Consider the following 5,995-nt stretch of genomic DNA (forward strand, 5'->3'; position numbering starts at 1 on the left):
GTGCGGACGCGTGCGCAGGGCGTCGGACTCAAAAATGTTTTCTCCAATCCAACTCTGGGTCTGCGTGTCGCGTTCCATTCCCATCCCGCCGCTGGAACGAGATCCTCTGACGTGGGGGGTGGGCACTGCCGCGTGGCCCCCGCGTGCGACAGGGCCCGCGCGCAGTGACCCTACTGCCCCCTGCAGTACGTCAGAGGAACCGGCTCCCTCGTCGCTACTGCCTTAGTCCCAGCCTCGCCTCGCCTCCTCTCCACGCAGCGCAGCCATCTCCCTACCCCAAGCCCAAATCGACGCCCAGACGCCAACCCGTCCCCACCGCCGGTGCGAAGCTGGAGGAAGGGGAGCATGAGCTGAGCATCGTCGACGCTCTCCTCGAGGTGTTATCGGGCCGCTGCGAGCTGCGACGAACCTCCTTCGACTCTTGGCGCCTGTACCAGCGCTTTAGCTTCACCTCCATGGGGGCGCCGCTATGGGGAAGACGCGTGCGCTCCTCCTTGCTCTCCGCCAAGTGATAAATTTTCTCAAATCTGTGAGGTTTTGAATGCCTTGTCCATTTGTGCCTTTTGATATTGTCACTCATGTCTTTCTAATGATGGGCGTTGTTCACTGATTGCTAGCTACTTCTCCAGGTTTTCAAATGTATCTGTAGATTTGTTTTCCCCTGATGGTTAGAGTATTCAAGGTAACAACTTTGCTCGAATTTATGATGTTTTGAATGTCGTGTTAATTTTGCCCTTTGATATTTTCGCTTCTGTATTTCTGATGACGGGACTAATGTAGGTTGTGAATATGGTGGGCCGTGCACGCTGCCCGCGGCACGAAGGCGTCGATCCGATCGAGAGCCCTTCGCGGTGGACAAAGCCTTCCTCCTCTCCGGCAATGAGGGCATCGTCGCTAACGTGACCACGTGGCAGAGCTCGCTGCCCCATCCTTCTTCATCTTCACCAAGTGAGGAACTCTCTTGACCCCCTTCCCCACCCTCCTTGTCTTTGGAGTTCGGATGGCTGGAGAACACGGTGTTTGGTCATGGCTTCTAGAAGGTGGTGTTTTGCATTTAAAAAGGAAAAAAAATTGGAGCATAATCCAAAGCTTTGCTTGTAGATGGGGAAGAGGTGATGATAGAGGTAGGAGTAGGTCAGCAGTAGGATGGAGTGGCCAGGCAGCTCGGTGCCCACCCGTCTTCATCGAACGGGCCGGGACCCTCTTCCCCTCCAGCAGGCTATTCTCAGTTTTGAGAACAAGATTAAAATAGCTTCATAAGCTTTTATGTGGTTCATACACTAACGAAATAAATCGAATGGCGAAACATGCCTGTTGCGTGCTTAATATGATGTCAGATCGATCCCCCGACAAACTCTCCTCTGATAAATACTTGCGGACATCAACGAAGTAATTGTGTTCGGCGGCGCACCGTGGCGAAGGTAGTCGACACCAACCTCTTCAGCGTACCCTACGAACGGCGAATTCAGCAACAAAACAGTGAGGCTGAGGGATCTGCCAAACGAGTTGGAAAGATCAGCAACAACCAGATTCTCATCGCAGCATCAGCGAGCTCGTGCAACAACCAGCAGCGCGCCCGCTACGCAACGCCCGAGGCCATCTAGGATGAAATGCTAAGAAATAGAGCTTGTTATAGTCGTCTTATTTCTTCCCCTAAAGAAATAGTAATTACGTACACAATTTGTTGAGACATCAGTGACTTGACTGGTCAAACCAAAACTGTCAGGATCAGTTCTCTCCTGCAGGTTCCAGTATGCCAAGGCCATGTTTGAACGGAATCAGGTAGGTCCAGGTAGCTGTGCCACTCTGTGGAACCCATTTCATAATTTGGTAAACTGTCAGGAATCATCATATCAGAATTCTTCTACTGTCTGACTCACGGCTTCGGGAAAATGTTGTCCACGTATATTCTTAGTTGGATGCAAATTCAAGCAACGGTCGAATCATCATATCAGAATTCTTCTACTGTCGAATCATCATATCAGGATCAGTTCTCTTCAGAATTCTTCTGACTGAACACGTAACTTCTGACAATCGGAGTATTGCATCTTTATCTATATGTATGCACATTGGGTTGAAATTCTATGCAGTGTCAAAAGGTATGGACTTTTTATACACTTTCGTTATACATATAAGATCGACAATTTTTTACAGGAAAAACTATTGGGGAAGCTCTCTACAGCGACACATTTTATAAATATAGAAAGACTGAAACATATACCTTTTGCATATGCTTGCGTTTCGGCTTTCTTCAGTGTTCATTTAAGAGGTTCAGAATACATTGCTCTGCTAGAATCATCAGTAGACCTGGACTATTATTTTTTTGGTGCCCTGGACTTTGACCAATGAATGTTTTCAAGCAGGGACTAATTGAGTGTTAGAGGAGGTTAAGTTAGTTTAGGGACACTGGTTGTGTCAGGGCTACTTTTTGGTTCGATGTTAGTTGTTTGATTTTATCGTCGATTTATGTTGCACGTCTTCGAGTCTGTAAATCTAGCCCCAACATGGTAACCCAGGCGGATCATGTTCCAAGACAGCCTTTTGATACCGCCGACTATTTGAACTGTTCTAATAACATTGTCCGTATCAGCTCAAAGATTTTTCTATGTGTTGGTAGCTCCATTGAAGTTATCCATAAACAAATGTGTACTCCCTCCGGTCAAGATATGGTCATTACTGTCGTGTTCATTCATTATTTTGGGTTACAATGTTTTTCTAACGAATTTGATACTAAATAAATATTTCCTCTATTTCAAAATATCTTCAATTGTTGATTCTTTTTATTTTTCTAGGTACACAGTTTACAAGATTACATTTTCATTACAAGATGCTTGATTGCAACCAATATTTTCATTTCTTTGGTGCTTGTGTAGAAGTATCGCCTTGCAAAGTATGTACCAGACTCTCATGCTGAAGGTGAATATTGTTGTGGCCTTCAAGTTTTTTCTTCCTCCTGTTCCTTTTCCTTATGTGAAACACAGGATCTGAATAGCTATTTTCTTCCCTCTTGGTTCGATGGCATCTCATGTAGGTTTCAAGGACGGCAAGAAAGTTCAAGGATTATGTACCGTAAGTGATTTTTTCTCACTTGTATCATGTACCAAATGTTAGCTGGCGCCTGGTTCTCATGAATTACATGGTTGACAAATATTCTGAAATGTGTTTAGAGGATTGCAAATCAATGAGGCACTAAAGATGCAAATGGAAGTTCAGAAGCGGCTACACGAGCAACTGGAGGTCTATTATCAAAAGACAATAACTAATTTATTTGTGTTTATTTTTTATATCATTTTAATGACAATCCTACTTTTTCCCACTAAGACTTACAATACTACTTAGCTAGGGGATACTTCTACGGGTTGATATTTTGGTCCATTCTTAATATTCAATTATTAATTGTCAAGTTACACCTAATGGTGGTTCCTTCTCATGGTTGCAGTAATGCTTAGTTGCCAATAATCTCATTGGCAGTTCTTTTGTTTTTGGTCTTATTTCTTGTAGTTTATGAGTCCTTTTAGCTTCAAGATCAAACTGAATTTAAGTTGCCAACTCTCTTTTGCTGCCCAAAACAACTCAGTATTCTCTCTGATCATCAACACCTTCTCTCAGGTATTTGAAAGTATTTGAGATAAATAATGATGCTAAAATGAAAAGGACAATGCGACGTCCCCTGCCATCTGGTCGTGTTAGTTCTACACATGCTGCCATGTGGGCTACCTTGTGGGTGATCGGCCAAGACCACCAACTGAAGAAATTTTTGATTGTATGTTGACTGGCAGGATTTTGTTCTGTATAGACTTCTATTAATTAAGGCAAATCATTTTGGATGCATTTAATGTGCTTATCTCTATTGTCCGGTGGTTGCAGGACTGTGGATCCTTTCTGTCCATGGGAGCTGCTGCAATTTTCTCACCTTGTCTTACATAGGTAATTGTTGTTCGTTGTTAACGTTCTTTGATGTGTTATGAAGTGTTATCCACTTATGGCTTTCTTTATGCGGTTTTTGTGGTATTGTACACAGTGCCGGTCCTGTATGAGGTCACCCTCAGATGAACTTCAGTGATTGCTCCCAGGCGCGGCATGCATGCTTTGCTTTATTCACAGGATCTTTGCATCATACAATTCCATGTGGGGATTTCAGCTCTCTTTAATTTCTTAGGGAGTTTTTTTTGTAGACTATTGATTAAGAGAAAACCAATGATCAGGTCTCCATAACCTAACATGATTATGCGTTGGGAGAGCCCATCATTTATCATGATTCAAGTGCTGACCGGCACTTGAGACATTGTTAATAAGCTGGTGATTGTTAGCACCTTCATAATTCGCATGCACTTATTAGCGGTCAAACAAAATAGCAAATGCTGTTTTTTTGTTAGCTCATGCCAATCATTTCCATGCATCCTTCATACCTGAGAAAAAAATCTAATAAAACTTTTATCCATCGATTCTGTTTTACTAATTAGATGGATGAGCAAGGGAGAAGGGAAATTGAAACCCTCTCTATCCATCTTTTGGCGGTAGATACATGTCATTTGTAGTTTTGTACCTCTGACTGAATGAGCAAGGACAATGTTTTCTCAAAAACAGATAGAGCTATGAGCTAGCAACAAGACATTGGCCCTAGACCGATAGGCAGTTAGGCAACACCTGAAGATAGTAGTATAGTAATGGTCTCCGATGTTTTCCATACACATTAGATGATTTATTTGCACTAGAAAAAAAGTTTTACTTTTGTTGATCTCAAAATAACATGGTACAGTTGCCCGTGGTGCATGGGGGTGTTTTTGTAGTCACGCGCGTCCATACTTGGAGTGATAGAGAGGAAGATGGAGGACAGGCTTGAGAAGATGAGCAGGGAGAAGTCAAGCGTGGAGGAGGACGACCTTCTTGGATGGGCCCTGAAGCAATCCAACCTGTCCAAGGAACAGATCCTGGACCTCTTGCTGAGCCTGCTCTTCGCGGGGCACGAGACTTCGTCGATGGTGCTCGCCCTCGCCATCTTCTTCCTCGAAGGGTGTCCTAAGGCCGTGCAAGAACTCCGGGTACAAATCCGAACCAACAATCAGTTAATTTTACAGAGCACCTGCTTTTGTTCACTGGTCGGTCCGTTTTCAAACTTTACACAGTGAGGTAGCTAGGTCGATGTTGGTCAAAACAAAACAAAAAAACCATGGAATTATTATTATTATTATATATAAAAATAATAGTTTACACGTGAAAGTCGCCTAGAGGGGGGGGTGAATAGGGCGAAACTGAAATTCTCAAAAGTAATCACAACTACAAGCCGGGTTAGCGTTAGAAATATAATCAAGTCCGCAAGAGAGGGCACAAAACAAATCGCAAGCGAATAGTGAAGTGAGACACGCGGATTTGTTTTACCGAGGTTCGGTTCTCTCAAACCTACTCCCCGTTGAGGAGGCCACAAAGGCCGGGTCTCTTTCAACCCTTCCCTCTCTCAAACGATCCCTCGGACCGAGTGAGCTTTCTCTTCTCAAATCAACCGGGAGCAAAACCTCCCTGCAAGGATCACCACACAATTGGTGTCTCTTGCCTCGGTTACAATTGAATGTTGATCACAAGAGCAAGTGAGAAAGAAAAGAAGCAATCCAAGTGCAAGAGCTCAAAAGAACACGGCAAATCTCTCTCGCTAATCACTAAAGCCTTTTGTGGAATTGGAGAGGATTTGATCTCTTTGGTGTGTCTAGAATTGAATGCCTAGCTCTTGTAAGTGGTTGAGAAGTGGAAAACTTGGATGCAATGAATGTGGGGGTGGTTGTGGTATTTATAGCCCCAACCACCAAACTTGACCGTTGGTGGAGGCTGTCTGTTCGATGGCGCACCGGACAGTCCGGTGCACACCGGACATGTCCGGTGCCCCCGCCACGTCATCACTGCCGTTGGATTCTGACCGTTGGAGCTCCTGACTTGTGGGCCCGCCTGGATGTCCGGTGCACACCGGACATCTCCTGTTCATTGTCCGGTGCGCCAGTATGGG

At 44.5% G+C, this 5,995-nt stretch overlaps 1 long non-coding RNA gene across 1 annotated transcript; it reads left to right on the forward strand.

Moving 5' to 3' along the window:
- The first annotated feature begins 617 nt into the window (after positions 1-617).
- LOC103626343 (uncharacterized) lies at positions 618-5,079 on the forward strand. Its single transcript, XR_002748327.2, has 8 exons — positions 618-682; positions 781-2,099; positions 2,793-2,916; positions 3,032-3,069; positions 3,168-3,237; positions 3,610-3,763; positions 3,868-3,927; positions 4,022-5,079. It is a non-coding gene; the product is annotated as an uncharacterized lncRNA (long non-coding RNA).
- The last annotated feature ends 916 nt before the right edge of the window (positions 5,080-5,995 follow it).

The sequence above is a fragment of the Zea mays genome, chromosome 5, assembly GCF_902167145.1.
Source record: "Zea mays cultivar B73 chromosome 5, Zm-B73-REFERENCE-NAM-5.0, whole genome shotgun sequence".
Lineage (NCBI taxonomy): Eukaryota > Viridiplantae > Streptophyta > Magnoliopsida > Poales > Poaceae > Zea > Zea mays.